Source organism: Crinia signifera, chromosome 1 (genome assembly GCF_055691185.1).
Source record: "Crinia signifera chromosome 1, ASM5569118v1, whole genome shotgun sequence".
In the NCBI taxonomy this organism is placed as follows: domain Eukaryota; kingdom Metazoa; phylum Chordata; class Amphibia; order Anura; family Myobatrachidae; genus Crinia; species Crinia signifera.
Window position 1 is genome coordinate 444,747,445 of NC_139217.1, and position 22,228 is coordinate 444,769,672.

The following is a 22,228-nucleotide window of genomic DNA, read 5'->3' on the forward strand; positions in this document are numbered from 1 at the left end:
TGCCAGCCTGTGGTTGTGTGGGGGGCAGGAAAAGGGTGGTATTGGCCAGATATTTCCACATTGGGAGCGTGTCCTCCACCCCATTTTTGGGATGTGCTGGGGGTCAGGCTCATTGTCGCTGAGGCAGATTTTCTGGCTTTATTTATGGAGCTGCCATGGCTAATCTGAATTACATGTTACAAGTTACTCAGATGCCACTTGGAATGATCTGATATTGCATTTTTGGATGCAGTAGTCTATCACACAGGCATGCAGGCGACATCAATTTACACAAAAAGTCTCCTGATGCATTTGAATATGTTACTACTTCTGGCGCTGTATGCAAGGATGCAGTATCAATGATAAAAAAATCTCCACATTTGAATCAGTCTGTCTTTGATTCAATTTGAACTGTAATGTTGTGTTAAATTTAAAGTTGTACATTATATTGAAAGTTGGAAAAAGTAAATGAAAAGTAAATGTTTCAACCAGTGCTTGTGAAACAAATGAAGGTTACTTCCCTTCTGGAATTAATCAAGAGATTATCCTCCTCATACTGTATGTAGAATGGGTCACAATGTCAAAGCGATGTACCATGTAAAAACAAGGTTAAAAAAGATCATTGCATAAAACAGTATTTTTAATTGACATAAACATGTAAAAACAATTTACATAAACAAAATCCACACATCAATGTTGGGCATACAATAAAGTGAGGTGGTGCATGAAACCCAATGAGGTATAATTACCAGATGGTAATGAACTGTGGTATTAAGACAGTTCAAACAGGCATGGGATAATGCAGATATGGATCACGGGTCACATACAGCAAAACCAGTCCGTAGGTAACAGCCTCAAGGAACACCGCCAGTCACTCCCACCGACGCGTTTCGGACCCCTTATCTGGGTCCTTTTTCAAGGTGTATGCCATTTAGTCACTGACTCTTATATTTAAGAGGTCCATCATCCAATCGGGCGGCGTGTCCGTAAGATAATAATAAAAAGTGGGCATTTATCACTAATTATAATGCACAACATAAAAAAATTGAGCATTCTGTGAGAAAACATTGGCATTTGCTGAAAAAGGATCCGATCATCGGGAATGAATTACCGATGTTTCCATCCTTTATATACAGAAAGGCACCTAATTTGGGTAATAAATTAACGCAAAGTATGCATCCGGGGAATAATTTAAAGAGAGGCATAAGGACTATAGGCTTCCATAGATGTGGAAGCTGTAAAGACTGTTTTAACATAAAAGGCGATAAAAAAGTTGAAACAATTATCATTAATGGTATTGAATACAGAATCAGAGAATTCATTACCTGCAATGTTAAGAACGTTATTTATCTTATTGGGTGTTCCTGCAACAAATATTATATTGGGAGAACATCGAGCCCATTTAAGACACGCATGGGGGAACATATTAGGAATATTAAAAAGGGAGTGGAGACACATTCCCCGTCTCAACATTTTAAAACCCACCATGCGTGTTCCATTAAACACATTACTTCATTTATGGGCATTACATTTGTGGAAGGGAATTGTCGCAGAAGGGACCTCAGCACACAGCTAACAAAAGCTGAGATGGAGATGATTTATAACTACAATACACTCAACCCAATGGAATAAATGCGGACTTTGAGTTAAAGTGGTTTCTCTGAACACATATTTTAAATGCATGTTTTAAGAATTTTTAAATTGTACATTGCTGCTATTTGTGCCTTTTTAATTCTGCCTTAAATATTTTTCCTTATGTGATGGTTTAGAAATGTATAAGGATATTATATCGCTGTTATCTGTGCCTTATTATTTTTGTTTTTTCCATATTTATATTAGCTGATTGCCCCTTGTCAAAAGACCAAAGACCAACTAAGGGCAAAGTTTCTGCCAGTAAGTGAAAGCTTTCCGCAATACTATAAAGTCTAAGACTTGCGCTCACTTGACCACGGACGCATCACATGACCCGACAGTGTGATCACGGGATCTGTCATTCATCATGGAGAAGAGGTAGTAAGAACTACAATCACGGGACTCCTAACACGGCGTTCACGTAACCGGAAGTGACGCCGAGCCGGAAATACAAGTACACCCGGAAGTGACTTTGTGTACACCCGCGATTTCGCGGGCAGGACACGCCGCCCGATTGGATGATGGACCTCTTAAATATAAGAGTCAGTGACTAAATGGCATACACCTTGAAAAAGGACCCAGATAAGGGGTCCGAAACGCGTCGGTGGGAGTGACTGGTGGTGATCCTTGAGGCTGTTACCTGTTTGAACTGTCTTTATACCACAGTTCATTACCATCTGGTAATTATACCTCATTGGGTTTCATGCACCACGTCACTTTATTGTATGCCCAACATTGATGTGTGGATTTTGTTTATGTAAATTGTTTTTACATGTTTATGTCAATTAAAAATACTGTTTTATGCGATGATCTTTTTTAACCTTGTTTTTACATGGTACATCGCTTTGACATTGTGACCCATTCTACATATGAGGAGGATAATCTCTTGATTGATTCCAGAAGGGAAGTAACCTTCATTTGTTTCACAAACGCTGGTTGAAGGGATCACTCATTTACTTTTTCCAATTGTCTATATCTTGGGGGTATTGAAGAAACACCCCAGAGTGTTCTCATCCTAACTGATTGTTTTGCGCGCTGTGGTGAATACCATTTTATCTGCTAATTATATTGAAAGTGGTTAATGACACTTTTACTTGGTACCAAATATAGGTATGAGTCTCGCATTGCTGTTAGTGTATTTCGTACTTGTTTCCTAGCACGGCCACATAATAAAAAATATTTTAACATTGAAATCGTGTCGGGAAAGGTAAAATATCGGGGGCATCGCGTCGGTCGTGACCATTAACATAGGTCCCGACGCGATGCCCCCGATTTTTACATAGGCTTCAATGTTAAAAGATTTTTTAACATTGAAATCCTGAAAAAATGTGAAAAATGTGAAATGGGCCAATATGACCCATTTCACATTTTCCATGTCCCCGTCGTCACCCCACGATAGACGCCAACCCGAAGCGTGGCGAGCGCAGCGAGCCCGCGAGGGGCGGCGGTGCGCGTCCTCCGACCTTTTCATTCCCCTACTATCCACGTCGGCGTGGAGTTGAGAATAGAATAGTGTGGCGAGCGCAGCGAGCCACCGAGCCCGAAGCGTGGCGAGCGCAGCGAGCCCCGCGAGGGGACGCGGATACCTTCACAGTTATACGCGTCCCCTCGCGGGCTTCACAGGTGTCCGTGGCGACGCGGACACCTGTGAAGTCCGCGAAGGGACGCGTTTACCTGTGAAGGTATCCGCGTCCCCTCGCGGGGCTCGCTGCGCTCGCCACGCTTCGGGCTCGGTGGCTCGCTGCGCTCGCCACACTATTCTATTCTCAACTTCACGCCGACGTGGATAGTAGGGGAATGAAAAGGTCGGAGGACGCGCACCGCCGCCCCTCGCGGGCTCGCTGCGCTCGCCACGCTTCGGGTTGGCGTCTATCGTGGGGTGGGGTGTACGCCGGGACATTTGGGGGGGTTGGGAATATTTTACATTGAATCCAATGTAAAATCGGGTCCCAGGGACCCGATTTACATTTAATAAAAAAAAAAAAATTGGGTCCAAAATCGGTCGGTCGCGACGATCGCATCGCATGCGACCAAATCGCATGCGATGCGATCGACCCGATTTTTCCGACACGACCACCCCGATGTAAATCGGTGTGGCCGTGCTAGGAAACAAGTACCGTGTATTTTATAGAAAAAAACAGCTTAAAACATTTTCAAAGTAAAAGGAAAAAGGGCATAAGGCCATAAACATTAAATATAACTTAAGTTTCTTTTTCTTTCGGGTCGGCTAAGTGACAGTTTTATTGTTTTCTTCATATCTCTTTCCACCTTATTTCCTCGATCTAAACACCACCAAAACATTTGAGATGGTGGTCGACTACAGGAAAAAAACAAATGCACTGGTCCCGCTAACAACAGCCAACACAGTGGTGTCGCGGGTTAAATCCTTCAAATTCCTAGGAACAACCATGTCCAGCAACCTAACATGGGGATTAAACATAACCACAAATATCAAAAAGGCCCAACAGCGCCTGTTCTTCCTTAGGCAACTTAGGAAATTCAACATCCCACAGGAGCTGCTGTGCATATGCTACACCGCCATTGTGGAGTCTGTCTTATGTTCCTCGATCACAATCTGGTACAGTGGCGCAGGTGAGAATGACAAACAAAAACTGCAGAGGGTAGTGAAGACTGCAGAAAGGATCATAGGGACCAACCTCCACACGATTTGGGAACTGTTCTCATTCAGGGTAAGGAAACACGCTGAGAAGATCGCGAAGGACAAGCTGCATCCCGGTCACAACCTGTTCAACATCCTACCATCTGGAAGACGGTTTTGGTCCATCCCCGTCAAAACATCCAAATCCGAAAGAAGCTTCTTTCCGTTAGCTGTCCATTACCTGAACAATCAAAGAGAATGCAATCCCAATATCAACAGCCAAACAACGTGACCGTACTTGGCGACCTATCCACCATAGTCGTAGCTAGAAATGGAATGCGTGTAATGTCTTGTATGTGTCGTCTCCCCCCCCCCCCCCCCACACACACACACCCTTACCCCTGTGTGATGCTGCACTGTAATCTACAAAAAATTCCTAAAGTGCGCAAGAATTCATGGCCAATAAAGTTGATTCTATTCTATTATCTCGCTCCAAAGTTTGATACACCTGCCCCCCCCCCCCAATTTCTAATGAGGAGATCTCTTTGTGCAAGAGCACAAATTAAAGAAATAGCTGGGAATTGGCACTGACTCTTGTTCAGGAGGAACAATAACAGTCTGAGAACCAGATGTCTCAAGCTTCAAAAAGTGATCAAATGGAGAGTGGTAAACAGCCAGCCAATCAGCTCCTGCCTGTGATGCATGGCGAGCGCAACAAAGCCCCTTGCGGGCATGGTGGCTCGCTACACTCGCCACCTATTCTATTCTCTCTCTATGGGGGTCGTGGACCCACACGAGGGAAAATAGCCGACGGCCGTCGGGAACCCGGCTGTCGGTGTTTTGCCAGTCCGGATCCCGACGTCGGGTGAATGCCTGTCAGGATCCCGACTGTCGGGACCCCGTCCGGCACCCCTTTTTTGTCCCATATAATTGCCTTAAGTAATGAAGTCAACAATTTGTCTTGTTGTCAAATGTGTAGACATGCTGCTGCAGTTTGGAAGAAGCAACATGCAGCATTCCAGAAAACATAGGCATCCGCCCATTTTTTTGGACGGGCTGAAGCTACTGTAGGAGCATGAATTCCTGACCACCCTGGTTGGTTACACAGGACCCCAACTAATGCATTAGAGGGGACCGCACTGTACGGTTTTTGCTATATGCCTGGACCATACAGGTAGGCTTTACTCTCCCCCTCCTCTACTCCCTGGTGACAGGTGTCACAGACAGGCCCCCCCCCCCCGGACAGGACACCCCCTGGACCGGACGCTACAAGCTCCGGACTGCAGATTTTGATGTCCGGTCCGGGGGTCTTGTCCTGGTCCGGTTTTTACCCATACCCTAATATTCCTTATAGATAAGCATGTACGAATATGCATATATATACAGTTTTTACAGAATTATTTCTGCTGTCTGTGACTGCCTTATTTAAATGCCACCCATTTCGTACGTATACACGTTGGATCCCTGCTGCGGGATGGTGTTATTTCTCAAAGTGTATAGTTATGATGGGTTGTGGGGTTTTTTTTGGGGGGGGGGGGGGGGGCACTAAATGACCGTCTTTCCCCGGGCACCAGAAAAGAGAGTTATAACCACATCAATAGATACGTACACAAGGGAGGTGGCATAGCCATGTTCCTTCCAGGAACCATGGCCCCAGCACATGTGTAATGCACATAGTACAGAAGATATAAGTAATACAACAATATTCAAGCCACACAGGCATAAAAAATAAAATCTCGAGCACACAGTAAGCATAATGAAAGATTGATGCAGGCTCTTTGAGTAATAGCTTCCATGGGTTGTGTATTCCATCCTCACAAGGTACCAGGTGAGGCAGCCATATTGTCTTTACTACTAAGGATTACCTTGGGTGGAAAAGTTTACCCCTAGAAGAAACAAAATGGGGTTATTGCGACATCTTACACCCCGATTATGAAATACGTCATGTTCATGTAGTTTTGATCCCATCCAAAATCCTATCAGATGAGGCAGAAATGTTGGGTACACAATGAAGGTTGCATTGTGAGAGGTGAGCTATACAAGGGCCCAATGAAAACATTTGTGTAGTAGTGTGATATATACAGGATGTAAAGATTCTCGTGAAGCACATCCTGCCCTTCCAAGGCAACCATCTGGGGGTGCAATGCGTAGGTTGCTGCTGGCAAGGTGTGCAATCACTGGAGGTACACATTACAGGAATAGCACTTGGTAGGACTGATTGGCTACTTACATTTTTACCTCTCCAACTGCTAATAGTGTAATCAATAGTGTTGCAGGTATACTATGTCAAATTACTCTTTTTTTTTTTTGGTATCTCTTATGTTCATTTCAACTATTGCAATAAAAGAAGTGATTTTTTTTTTATCTTGTGTATCAAATGACCTCCTACTGGACAAATGATTTGTTCTAAACATATACAGGAAATCAGATGGCTCCTTTAGATGAACAAACTCCCTGGAGAGCAAAAGATAAAACAGATAATCATATGATCCCGTACTGTGACTGCAATTAATATCAGTGTGTATCCTTATCATTGAAGATAACACTTGTTCTAAAAAAGAACATGGAAGGCATTTAATATTAAAATAGTGTCATAAACCTCCGTCACCAGACTTTACTGTATGTGGGATTTATGCTGCTTAGCAGTTTGCAAACGTGATGCCGTCTCTCTATTCATTTTGAGTTGCCCCTCCTATTGCGTTATGTGTTTGTCCTTTATTTCTATTAGCTTTTGGTGTTTGTTTATGACCGGGTTCAGAGCTACCTTGTGATTTTAAGGGTAGTTGTCTTGTTTCCCTGGAAGAGGATAGACATGGATATTGGTTTAGTTCAAAGGCATCACCAGACCAGGTGGAATCCTTGCCTCTCTGGGGATGGGTTAGCACTTCAAGTTGATAATGATGGGGCAGTTGGCCTCATCAACATTTTTTTTTGTCCCCATAAGGGGTTGGGCAGATAGTCTTTCCCCCTTGTGAGTTGTTCTTGTGAGGGGTTGGGCAGCTAGACTTTAACCTTGATAGTTATTGTACTCATGAGGGGTTGGGCAGGTTGCCTATCCTCTGCGAGTTGTTGTCATTTTAAGGTGTTGGGCAGATGGCCTTTCCCCTTCAGAGTTGTCATCCTTGAAAGGGGTTGGATAGATGGCCTTTCTGTTAGTGAGTTGTTGTCCTCATTACAAGTTGTGCAGATGGCCTTCCCCCTTGTTATTTGTTGTATCTATTATTATATAAAAGTCACGGAGGCATTCCATGAGCATACAAAAGTCACTGGTCAAAGTTTTATATAGGACATGTAACTCCAATATGTCCTCCAGCATCCTTATCCTTAAAGTTCCATGTTTTCATAGGTGTTTCTATAATGAGTGATGCAGTGTGCAGTGTGCCCCTGGGTCCAAGGGAGTGTCAGCGCATGTAGATTCACCTCCGGCGACGCTTAGGAGGCAGGGTTCTGGGTCCAGGGCTCGGCGGCTGCGGTCGCCATTGTGGTGACGCGCGGATGGGGAGTCAGACTGATGCTGGGGCTGAGGCTGGTGGAGGTGTGCCTTGGTTCCACTGGTGTCCCTGGCATGGTGGCAGCCATGTTGAAGACCAAGATTGCTCCAATCTCTTTCCAGGGGATTTCCCAGCCAATTCAGTGTTACTAGCTCACCTAAAAGGGGCTCGGTCTATTACTCCTTGCCAGTGCTTCAGGTTAACTTCTGCTGAAAGGTTATCTGGCTCAGTGCTTCTGAATTATCCCTTACCTACCCTGTAGTTGTTCCTGTCTGTTGGTCCATTTGCGGTTCAAAGTTTCTATCTTGCTAGCCAGGTTGCTGCAGGGGTGCGTCAAGCCCGCTCCGGTGAATAATGCCATTTCCACAGCGCTCTTCTTCACAGTGTTCTTCAGTATCGTTTTCCAAGTCACCGTTTGCAAAGTCTTCACAGTGTTCTTCAACCATACAATACCTATTAGCCCCGTCACAGTTCTGGTTCCTAATTCTCATTTATTTCACATGAGACTTTAACCATTTAGATTTGGTGCCACATTGCTTCATATTGTTACTATTGAAGTGTATTGTGAGAATCTTTCATTAAATCTTCAAGACCTTATTCAGCTCTCCTCGGTCTTCATCCAGAGTTTCTCCTGGTCCTATTACATGAGAAAGCATTAAATACGGCCTCCATGCATGCAGGTCCCCTCCTCTCTTAAAACGCCCCTGCAAATTTTATATCATAGCATTTGGGTTTGGATTCATCATAGTTTATGACCACAACATTGTAAATGGCAATAGTATTAATTGATTTTGCTGTTTTTTTTCTTGACATTTTGAATGTGTGGATTAAAGTTAGAATTGTCAGCTTGGAAAAGTGGCCACATATTGCCCTTATTATGCATTGATTTTAATGAGAAAAAAAGTCAGTTATTTAAAACAAAAACCTAAACTGACACAAAGCCCTTCAATGATACAGAAGTATGCTAAATGGCAGGCATGTCCAAACTGTGGCCCTCCAGCTGTTGTGAAACTACACATCCCAGCATGCCTTGCCATAGTTTTAGCATTCTCTAATACAATGGTTCCCAAACTGTGTGCCGTGGCTCCCTGGGGGTGCCTCAGGACACTTGCAGGGGTGCCACGGGTTGGTGGTCCAGGACCAAATAATTTATGATCAATTCTTTATGGTCAAAACCAGTGCTGTTGGCTGCCAATCATAAAATATGTGTACAGTCAGAAGCAAATCATTCCCTTTAACAAATAACTGGGCCTGGGGGTGCCATTTCAAATTTTGGATACTCTAGGGTGCTGTGATTCAAAAATGATTGGGAACCCCTGCCCTAATAGCAAAACTGTGGCAAGGCATGATGGGACTTGTAGTTTCACAACAGCTGGAGGGCCATAGTTTGGACATACCTGCTGTATGGTATCCAATCATTAGATCTACAGGTCTAGGTCGACATCAATTATACAGTCAAAAGGTCAAAATGGAGAAAAGGTTGACATACTTTAGGTCGACATGAAAAAAAAGGGCGATATGAAAAAGTCCACAAATGTCAACATGAGTTTTTCATGATTTTTTGCTAAAAACTGACTTGCTCATAGTTTACCCTCCACGTGGCCATATAGATTATAATAGTGTGCTGAATGCAGAGAGCCATTGGAGGGGACGCGGTACACTTATACGTGTCCATGATGACACAAAATCCACGAAAACTCATGTCGACATGCGGCAACCTTTTTCAGGTTGATCTTTTGTCCATGTCAACTCCCATGGACACCCCCCCCTCCCCCTGCTGCGCGAGTGAGGGTTTCACAGGAGGCTGCCCGGATTCTGGGAGGCTTGCCTATCTTTCTGGGGGCCAGGAGGTTGAACCTATTTCCTGGATCCTGCTGGCCATTCCGGGAGGGTAGGCAACCCTGCTCTACCTCAACCCAAGAAGTAATTTCTGGTGTGGGCAGCAATGGGCCCTTTAGTCTTCGGGGCCCTGGTGCAATGCGCCTGCTGCACCAATGGTAGTTCTGCCTCTGTTCCTATGGAAGTTGCATCCTTGCAGCTATGAAGTTAGCATGAAGGGAGGAGTTTATGACATCCCTCACTTCAGGAAAAGGCAAGTGCTTGGTTCTAACAGGCCGGTTATCTGAACACTAATTACAGAATTGTCAGTGTCGTTTATGTATGGCCGATACATTATTTACAGATAGCGTTATATGTATGCTTTTGAATTGCTCCAATAGAAATCTCTAAAGCGCCCTTAAATCTGAATGCTGTAGTGATATTTAAAACATTCTAGAAACCCAGCAGAGAAGAGAGCCGTCTACAGTGCATGGGAAAGTTCATGCATAATCAATGTGACGGAACATTGGTTAGAGAAAGACAAAAATAGAAAAGCTATATTATGCAATAGTAATTCCCATATCTCATGCGTACTCTGCTTGGCCACTTCCACACAAAACATGCCTGATGAGTGTGCGTATTGACAAAGTTTCACAAGCCATTCGGATTCAATCCATGGTTTTGCTTAATATTTCTGGACTTTGGTATACACGTCCGTGTCATGCCGTCATCATTACTTCTCCCCATGCACGATGTGAGGGTTTCTGTATGTGAAGCTAAGACAACTGTTATTTCAAAATGCAAAGTGTGTGTAAGGTGCTACAAATAAAGAGGGTTATATCACTGTTGTGCGAATCCGCACAGCGATTAATCAGCAAATGATTGTGCATGGTTAGGAATCACAGTACACATGCACAAGACCAAACCGCAGCTACGAAGAATCTAATCGCCATCCCTTTGCAGCTAGACTGACAGGAAGCCGGCATTGTGGGCTGTAACCATATGTTATGAACGGAGAGCAAGGAAGTAACATCAAGACAGAGACTAGGTAAGAATAGGGTCAAATAGCTAGTCTCCCCCCGCAGCAAGGCACCTTGCCAGGCCACCTCCAAGAGCTCTGGCGGGCCACCGCAATTGGACAAACGGCACCTCCCTCAATACTCTATAAAGAGCTGTAAACACCAAATTATTTTTACTACTTTTATGGTTTTATCCATCATTTTATTCCTTATTTATTATTAATTTTTTATTTATTTTTTCCTATTTTTATTTTTATGAGACACATTGGGGGAAATTTACTAAAGAAAATTTGTAAAAAAATAGGTGTATTTGTATCCAGAAATACACTTATTTTTGACATTTTCTATCCCGAAAATACGGCAATTCGTATTCGTATTGATGTGCTATCAATATGAATACGAATTGCCGTATTTTCGGGATAGTAAATGTCAAAAATAAGTGTATTTCTGGATACAAATACACCTATTTTTTACAAATTTCCTTTAGTAAATTTCCCATTACGGCATACACTAAGCCTATATTATACAAGTACTCAATATATACCACTTTCCAATATCCAACAAAAAATTAAGCAGCTAAGATAAGCCCAATTGATACTCTTTTCTCTATACTTTTTGACTGTCTGTAACTACCCAGTTTGTTTTATCACTGTTACCAATTGTAAAGCGGAATGGAATTTGCTGCTCTATATAAGTAACTGTTAAGAAATGATATGACCAGCAGGGGCTGGCTGGCAACTTTTAGCCTGGGGCAAGTCCAGAGCACTGACCCATATGTAACAGCACATTGTTAATAAAAAAAAAAAAGATATTAATAACTGGACACCACAGGCTGCTAATACAAAGAACAGGACACCACAGGCTGCTCCTCCCCCTGTATAATAATAGCAGGACGCCAAAGGCTGCTCTTCTTGTATAATATTAATAATAATAACAGGACAGCACAGGCTGCTTTCCCTGTATAATAATAACTGGACACCACAGGCTGCTCCCCTGTATAATAACAGAACACCACAGGCTTCTCTCTTTGTACGGATGCTATCATCTGATCTATATTTTCTGATCTGCTCCCCTTGTAGAGGTGCTATTACCACGGACACCAAGGCGGGCTGCAGCACCTACTAGCGGGAAGCAGGTGGAACACACAGGCCATAAGTAAGGTGGAACGCACACAGCGTGTCATTGGTTCAGGTAGTTTCTAAATTCTAGTGGGCTAAAGGACCTCCACAACCAGGGGGAGGAGCAAGCACCCCAACCTTGCTCCTCCCCCTGGTTGTAGAGGTCCTTTAGCCCACTAGAATTTATCCACGCCACCACTAGTTGCGTTTAGTAAAAAGGTTGTGAGCAAAGCAGAACGAGCCACCGTGTCCGAAGCGTGGCGAGCATCCATTTGAGTCACTTGTTCCGACCTTGCTCCTCTTATCTCCGCCCCCTCTCCTCCATGTCACGTGACAAGTTCCCTTAGCCCACTTGAATTTAGACCTAACTGATCGGCACAGGCTACTACTTCCTGCTACCCGGCTCCTACATCTGGCCCAACAACCCCACCCACACCCTCCTGCAGCCTCCTCCACTAAACATGTCCTATAAACTGGCAGTCAGAGACACAGTAGTCACTGGACCACCAGGTATTTAAGGCGGCCCTGCCTACCCGGGGGCACATGGCACCCTGCCCCCCAGCCCGGCCCGCCACTGATGGCTAGTGAGAAGATCAGAGTAGAGGTGCCCTCTTCTGGGGTAGATGGCATAATCCAAACACACAGCGGCAAGGAATAGAGCACACCTGTCCAGGGTATTCATGCAATCTAGTAGGTAGTTTTATTGTACAGTACTGTACATACAGTATAGTAAAACCTAAAAATAGATCCTAGCTTGCGTTCACTAAACATAATAGATTCTACATCTCTCTCAGGGTGGAAGAACCTAAGCCCCTACCACAAACACAGGCATATGCATATTCTTACAGTCAATCAATCAATCAATCAATCAGCTTTAACAGCCTCTTAGTGGTGCAGGCACTTATTAGCCTTCTCTAAGACCGAAAGGCTAAAGACCTTGTGAATGGAGCCCTCCCTTGTTTCTCACATCCACTGCCCAGGAACTCTTATCCGGCTTTTACAAAAAGCCCAAAAGCTCTCAGCAAAGCAACCCCAAACATCTTCTCGAGCAGGACCCCTCATGAGCTTTTTCTTCCCTCACTTCCCTTGCGTTCTGCCACCCTACTGCTTATTTGATTATTATAACTACTGATCTAGCAACGTTGATAAACCTTGTCCATGTTTTGCACTGTTGTTTATTGTAAGTCCCTTTTTACCTTGTTTTGTCTATACGAAGTGTGGTCTGACCGTTGGGATCCTGACTGATGGCAATTCGTACCCAACGCGTCCATGCTGTTTCTGTTTATGTGCATTACAAGGCGCTGTGCACCCCTTTTGAAAATAACAAAACTGTATTAATAATTCTCTGAAGTCATCAAAGGAACTAATGAAGTCCTATAATAATTTTCTAATACGATCTTTTTCTTTATATTTTTGTATTATAAACACAAAGACAATATAAGACAAATTTGGTTCCCTTTAAGGATGCTGAAAAGCTCCTCTCATTGTCATTGGACAAAGTGTTGACATCACCAGCACATGCTGGAAGGACGAGACACATCTGGGACAGTGAGCTTTAAACTATCAATCTCTATGTAACAGCAAGGCCAGCAGAACTAAGGCACAGAAATAGCACTTTTAATCTCCAGAGAACAAACTATTCCAAAAATAGTTCCAGAGTCAGGAAACATAACGTTTTATTTCTGCTAAATGTGCAACTTATGATCCATTTATTCTATTCTATATTATAATGGAGTTGGTGATATTTTGCAAGGACCAGGCGCTGCTTTGTTAGCGGATGGCTTTTGTCTTATTGTTCAATCCTTTTCCACCAGCAGTATTGAAATATCATCAGTTGTGTTTAATAAAATGTGTGTAGGGGAAATATAATGCCGTATGATGCTGTGGTTATTATATGTACTGTAAGGATACAAAGTAGTACGTCTTAGGTTAAAAAAGAAGAAAAATTATAATTGTATTAAGTTCTTAAGCTATGGTTTCTCACCATTGGGGAAGAGAGGACATATATAATTTGGTAGGGATGGCCATCGACTACCGGTGTTCCCAAAAAATCAATGATCAGGACCTAGTGCTTGAATAGTTTTATGCAATCTATGGACAGCATCCAATAGGGAAGATTTTTTTTCCCCCTGCCAGTTGGACAGTCCCTCAGTCCATCTCCTGCTGGTCCAGGTCTCCCAGTTTGTGGCTTCTTCGGACAGCGATGCGGCACTGGGCAGCAGCCGCTACGGTATATGGCCGGCCAGGCGTGTGCGCAGCGTTGGGGTGTCGCTGGCTGCTGCTCGGCTGTATTCATAAAACTATGGCAGTGGACCCCGCCCCATCCTGGACCCGCCCCCCTATGTACGTCAGTCTGGGAGGCTTCCAGTGTAAACTGCAGCGGCAGCAACTGGGCACAGCTGATCCTGCCAGGGCTAGACAGTAGTACTGTACATGTACGACTAGAGGACTATGGTCCGGCCAGCATACGGGAGGTGCGCACATATGCAGAAGAAAATTTAACTAGACTGAAATCTACGTAGATAAATATCAAGGAATATTTAGAGAGCGCATGTGTGACACTAATACCAATTGTTCAACAATTTGTTGGGCTAAGCACACCTTTCAATAAGCGCACATGTGAAAAATTTAATTGGTAAAAACCAATAATGATTTATTAATAAATTCTCATAAAAATTATACATATATTAACACAGTAAAATAATTAATAATAATATCTAAAAGACATTAAGGTGGTGGGAAGGGGTGGCCACCCTTTGATTTTTTAATTCAGCTGATTAGGAAAAACTTCCTCTGTACAGAACTCCGTTAAGGATTAGTGCAGCAGCTTCTTTTACTCAGCAACAGTTAATCCGGGTATTAAAGTCACAATGTACAGGGTAAATTCAATTGAATAATTACTTTGCCTGAATATTTGTATAATACCTTTTGGCTTGCGGTATATAGAGTCCGTGTCAAGCCTCACGGTGCAGATGTCGACACAGCCTCGCTGTGTGTATTGAAGGAACAGCGTGTGGTGAAGACAGCGGCTGCTTTTAGCTTGCAGTATATAGGATCTGTATCAAGCCTCACGGTGTAGATGTCGGCACAGTCTCGCTGCGTGTATTGAGGGAACAGCGTGTGGTGAAGACAGCGGCTGCTGGTTTAATAGACAGACCGCAGTGTGAGACCCGCTCACTTTCACTGCGTCTGTAGGTAGTCCGCTCACTCACGACTGGGGGCGGACACCCGTTCAAGCAGTCTTGATGCCGCTGTCTGTACTCCCCTCCTTACGGCAGACGGAATGGATAAATAACTGCAATGCTGTATAGCGGAAAGCTGTCAGTGGACTTGACAGTTTGGAGGGTTAGAATTCCCGGTGATCTGTCGCTGTGGGGCTCCTTGCTCACCACCATTCAATATGTCAATTAGAGAAATATCAAGGAGGTCTCTTGACGCGTTTCTCCGGCTTTAGAACCTGCCGGTTTCCTCAGAAGATACCCTCCCTCTCTCTAGGAGTCATTTTTATAAGACAATTGTCCAATCAGAAATAAGTATTCATTAAAGACACTTAAGTTTCACATGTGCGCTAATGATTAGTTAGGTGGTCAATCAATTTATATAAAGAACCTGTTAGATGATGCGGCAATGGCAAGACTTAGCTTAAAACAATCAAACTTTGACAGATTTACTAAGAAAACATCAGGATAAATGCGGACATAACCAACCAAAGACAGATATATACCTCTTTACATTTATTTTATATATTTTATATGGTATCTATTTAGATTATCCTCCCCCACCAGGAAAGGACATGTAGTTAAATAATTAGATAGCGGCTCTCCATAATCTATGTCTGAGATAGCTCAGCACAAGAAGCGAAGGAACTATGGCGCTGGGATCCCAGGTTCAGCACCCATATGAATCCATATATGCTGAAAATTTTTTTTTCTATAGAGATAACATTAAAAATAAAAAATAATAATAAAAAATCAACAAAAAGTAATAAATAATAATATATAATAAAATAAATAAAATTTTGTATAAAATTAAAAATTAAAATAAAAAATAAAAAATAAATGTATGTGGAGTTTTTGGTTGGGACTTGAACTTGTTGGGTTGAGCCTGGTTGTCCATGACTCTATGGGTTGAGCTATGAGAATGTTATAATGGAATCGCTGTGATATTCACGGTTGAATAATAATAGTAGAATTGTGGTGCTAAACACAATTATGTTTATGTCAAACAACATCCACTGTTCTAGCCAAGAACGTCACGTCTTAGGTTTTTTGGTGATAATAAACTGTCTGTATAATTAAATACGGCTAGATGATCAAATGATTGGTCAACAGCAACACAAGTGGAAAACACTTTCATATACATATGTTTCATGGATCTTAAGAGTAGCAATAACGTGTGTTCTGTATGAGCTTCTCTCTCTTTTTATTTATTCAATGTCTATAAATTGTTTATATGAGATTATAAGAGCAGGCTGAACAGGTGGATGCGGACGTGATTAAGGGACCGATAAACTCCGTTTATTTTCCTGTAATTTAAAGGAGAGAACTATATATTATGAGAGGAATGTATCGACATCTAAACAATAAATATTATAATAATATATATATTTTTTATGAAAAAAGACAAATGTGTTGGCTGGTTTATATGGGTGCTGAACCTGGGATCCCAGCGCCATAGTTCCTTCGCTTCTTGTGCTGAGCTATCTCAGACATAGATTATGGAGAGCCGCTATCTAATTATTTAACTACATGTCCTTTCCTGGTGGGGGAGGATAATCTAAATAGATACCATATAAAATATATAAAATAAATGTAAAGAGGTATATATCTGTCTTTGGTTGGTTATGTCCGCATTTATCCTGATGTTTTCTTAGTAAATCTGTCAAAGTTTGATTGTTTTAAGCTAAGTCTTGCCATTGCCGCATCATCTAACAGGTTCTTTATATAAATTGATTGACCACCTAACTAATCATTAGCGCACATGTGAAACTTAAGTGTCTTTAATGAATACTTATTTCTGATTGGACAATTGTCTTATAAAAATGACTCCTAGAGAGAGGGAGGGTATCTTCTGAGGAAACCGGCAGGTTCTAAAGCCGGAGAAACGCGTCAAGAGACCTCCTTGATATTTCTCTAATTGACATATTGAATGGTGGTGAGCAAGGAGCCCCACAGCGACAGATCACCGGGAATTATAACCCTCCAAACTGTCAAGTCCACTGACAGCTTTCCGATATACAGCATTGCAGTTATTTATCCATTCCGTCTGCCGTAAGGAGGGGAGTACAGACAGCGGCATCAAGACTGCTTGAACGGGTGTCCGCCCCCAGTCGTGAGTGAGCGGACTACCTACAGACGCAGTGAAAGGGAGCGGGTCTCACACTGCGGTCTGTCTATTAAACCAGCAGCCGCTGTCTTCACCACACGCTGTTCCCTCAATACACGCAGCGAGACTGTGCCGACATCTACACCGTGAGGCTTGATACAGATCCTATATACTGCAAGCTAAAAGCAGCCGCTGTCTTCACCACACGCTGTTCCTTCAATACACACAGCGAGGCTGTGTCGACATCTGCACCGTGAGGCTTGACACGGACTCTATATACCGCAAGCCAAAAGGTATTATACAAATATTCAGGCAAAGTAATTATTCAATTGAATTTACCCTGTACATTGTGACTTTAATACCCGGATTAACTGTTGCTGAGTAAAAGAAGCTGCTGCACTAATCCTTAACGGAGTTCTGTACAGAGGAAGTTTTTCCTAATCAGCTGAATTAAAAAATCAAAGGGTGGCCACCCCTTCCCACCACCTTAATGTCTTTTAGATATTATTATTAATTATTTAACTGTGTTAATATATGTATAATTTTTATGAGAATTTATTAATAAATCATTATTGGTTTTTACCAATTAAATTTTTCACATGTGCGCTTATTGAAAGGTGTGCTTAGCCCAACAAATTGTTGAACATTTGGTATTAGTGTCACACATGCGTTCTCTACATATTCCTTGATATTTATCTACGTTTTTTTCACTTTGTTGGGGGGATTGCAGAAAAAACCCCATTTGAGAGCAGCAGGTGTCACACTTGTTTAAAATCTTTATATTTTATTCTTCAAAGATACAAAACAAATATTGTGATATATTCTGTGCGCCCGATTCTGGTTCTCCAGGATCTACTCATTAGGTGTGAGAAGTGGACGTGTGTGTAAATTATCACAGGTTATCACTTTGAAACTTCAGCGAGTGGACTAGGAGATCCAGTTTTTGTATATACGTTTTTTTCCCAATTCTCTGGTTCTGCTTTATTTCGCAGCACAGGTGTGTGCAATGGCAAGTTTTATAAGTACTAATGAGAGAAATATTAGAAGAGACAAATTATTCAATGATCCAGCCAATGATTTATTGGCCAATGATGTGGTAAATCCTTTAGACATGCGGAAATTGTTCAATAGATTAGAATTATTGTTGAAGACAGAAACAAGACATTGGCTTGACAAAATGCTACTGAGCAAATATCGTAATGAAAAGATCATTCCAAGAGGTCTAAGGATATTTAAATCCTGCTCATTCAAAGAGGATAAAGAACTGACAGAAGCCTGGAATGGGGCTTTAGATAGTTGCTCATTTGCATTAATCGAATTACTGATCTCATATAGAGATAAAAAGGTTAAAGAACTAGCCACTGAGATCGAACATATACAGGAGTTATTAAAACCCTATGAAGTGAGAGAAGATTTTAGAGACTATGATTACAGGTTGACCCAAAAAATTAACGAGTATGAAAAAACATTAATCACAAGTAAAAATAATAAATTATACAGAGACAGCAATGATTATAAAAACAATCAGGTCAGAACGTATAATAGAAAGTTTAAAGACTATTCAGAAACAAGGGGAAGAAACTTCCAAGGAAGAAATAGTCTTCAAAATAAACCTTGGCAAAATAGCAAAAACCCTAACTTCACACCCGTAGACCAGAAACAAAGAAAGAGGTTTAACAACAAACCCCAGTCCAATTTAAATTACAACCAGAGAAATTCAGATCAATCCAATTACAGAACTATTAATACCAATCCAGGAGTAACAACTAAAAGTATTCAAGAAGGTGCCAGACCAAAAACCCAACTAATAAGAGAATCAATAAGATCCACATCACCTACTTTTTTAGAGAGAGGCTTGTATCCGATCTGGAAAACCCAGAATCGATACGATGCGTTATCTCAACCATCACCAAAGAGAAAGGAAAGAGAGGATGCAGAGGAGGAGTTAAGGAAAGATCCAAAAAGCATAAGAAAAGAATGAGAAATAACGGTTTATACAATCTTTCTGACCGAATGTTGACGGAGAGTGAGAAGTCAGTCATTTCTAAGGGGTTAAATTTTGCACCTACAAAGGGTCCAGATCTTTTCGATCTCTTTGTTGAACTCAATCGCTACACAAGAGACCTATGTAGACAAAGATATTTTCAAAGTAAAAATCTAAAACAAAAAGATATCAATGGTGCCCCGATTGTACTGGATCAACATGATTTAATAGCGATCCAGACCTTACAGGATTTACAAAGAGAGGGTGATTCTACATTAGATCCCCTACTCCCAATCTATGAACTAGAAAAGAAAAATAAGTCTATACTAAGGAAAAAATCAGAGTTTTATCCGATCCAGTACAAGAGTGGCTGCATTGAGGCATTCTATTCCCTTACCCTTGATGATTTCTCATCCATGTGTAAAAAAACAACTGACATAAAACAGGCAAAAAATAAAAATAAGAAATCAGATAATCTGCATATCAATGAGAGACGTGCATTAAGAGACCTACAGAGGGATCGGTCCATTATAATTAAGGGGGCTGACAAGGGTGGAGGTACGGTCATACAAAATATAACTGATTATGTCAAGGAGGCCTATCGCCAACTTGACAACCCTAAATTCTACAAAAGATTGTCAAAAGATCCTACCAATGACTACAACTGTCAATTCAAAGAATTTCTTTCAAAAGGTATCGATGATGGAGCAATATCTAAGAAGGAATACTCTTTTTTGTTTAATGCACACCCTGTTATCCCCACATATTATCATTTGCCCAAAATTCACAAATCACTTTCTTCACCTCCTGGGCGCCCCATTATTTCTGGTATTGGGTCACTTACTACATCACTTTCAGCCTTTGTTGACACGTTTTTACAGATTCATGTACAGTCACTCAGATCTTACATAAAAGATACCACACATTTTTTGTTGGACATACAAAATTGTTGTTGGCAGGAAGATTTTCTGTTTCTGACTTGTGACGTTGAGTCACTTTATACAAACATTCCACATATCCAAGGTATAAAAGCCCTTGAGAAATTCTTAATTGGAGATGTAGATCTGAGTGACAGTAGAAGGAATTTTATTTTAGACTCGGTCGCATTTATTTTATCTCACAATTATTTCACATTTGATGGTGCCTTTTTTTTACAGATTTTGGGTACTGCCATGGGCACCAGGTTCGCCCCGAGTTTTGCAAATCTATATATGGGACAATTCGAGGAGCAGTACATCTGGGGCGGCCCATTCGGGGCGAGCCTGGTGTCATATGGCAGATACATTGACGATATGTTTTTTATTTGGCAAGGGGGTTCTTTAGAAGCACTGAAATTTGTTGAATTTTTAAATAATAACACATATGGTTTGAAATTCACCCACACCCTTAGTCACAATTATATTACCTTTCTTGATATTGCTCTATGTATCGAAAACAATAAGATCGTTACCTCCACCTTTGTTAAAGAAGTTGATTGTAGCAACTTTTTGAATTACAAGAGCTGCCATCATCGCCCCTGGGTTAACAACATACCAAAAAGCCAACTAATGAGAATAAAAAGAAATTGCTCTGATCCCTCAAGTTTCGAAAAACAAGCTGACAATTTAATCTTGTCCTTTTTTGATCAAGGTTACCCCATTGATATCCTTATGTCTGCATTAGAAGAGGTCAAATCAATGGAAAGAGAAACCCTTTTGATGAGATCCCCTAAGAAGAACAAACAAATTAAAAGTAAAAACAAAAGTGCTTCTAACATAGAGACAGCTAGTGCTATAGATAGTGGAGAGGCAGATGATGAATTTGTTTGTAAACCTTTATTTATTTCAAAATATAACTCCCATTCTAAAGAGATTAAGAAAATCCTGAACAAAAACTTAAAAATTTTGAAGACAGATAAACAATTAGCTTCGGTTTTGGAAGATAAACCAAAAGTAATTTTCAAGAAAAATTTAAACCTAAAAAATACACTTGCCCCAAGCCATTTTAGACAACCCATGGAAGTTTCAAGAAACAATGTCCAAAAGATAGTAGGGTGTCATAAGTGTGGAAGGAAAAGATGCATTACCTGCAACTTTTTATTAGACAAGAGTGTACAATTTATCTCCTCCTCAAATCGATCAACACACAAAATAATTAGCTTCCTAAACTGCAATTCAACATATATAATTTACCTTATCACCTGTGCATGTGGGTTGCAATATGTTGGCCGTACGACTCGTTCTTTAAATATAAGATTTTTGGAACATAGGAGGAATGTCCTAAATGAAATCAGGACACATAGTATTTCGAGACACGTGAAAGAGCAACATCAGGGTAATGTGGAAGTATTGAAAATACAAGCTATTGAGGGGATCCCCTTTTCAAAAAGGGGAGGAGACCGTTTCTCTACATTATGCAAAAGAGAGGCCTTCTGGATTTTCGCTTTGGGCTCCCTAACACCATTGGGTCTAAATGAATCTATTGAGCTCAATGGTATAGGGAACTGAATCCATATATGCTGAAAAAATTTTTTTCTATAGAGATAACATTAAAAATAAAAAATAATAATAAAAAATCAACAAAAAGTAATAAATAATAATATATAATAAAATAAATAAAATTTTGTATAAAATTAAAAATTAAAATAAAAAATAAATGTATGTGGAGTTTTTGGATGGGACTTGAACTTGTTGGGTTGACCCTGGTTGTCCATGACTCTATGGGTTGAGCTATGAGAATGTTATAATGGAATCGCTGTGATATTCACGGTTGAATAATAATAGTAGAATTGTGGTGCTAAACACAATTATGTTTATGTCAAACAACATCCACTGTTCTAGCCAAGAACGTCACGTCTTAGGTTTTTTGGTGATAATAAACTGTCTGTATAATTAAATACGGCTAGATGATCAAATGATTGGTCAACAGCAACACAAGTGGAAAACACTTTCATATACATATGTTTCATGGATCTTAAGAGTAGCAATAACGTGTGTTCTGTATGAGCTTCTCTCTCTTTTTATTTATTCAATGTCTATAAATTGTTTATATGAGATTATAAGAGCAGGCTGAACAGGTGGATGCGGACGTGATTAAGGGACCGATAAACTCCGTTTATTTTCCTGTAATTTAAAGGAGAGAATTATATATTATGAGAGGAATGTATCGACATCTAAACAATAAATATTATAATAATATATATATTTTTTATGAAAAAAGACAAATGTGTTGGCTGGTTTATATGGGTGCTGAACCTGGGATCCCAGCGCCATAGTTCCTTCGCT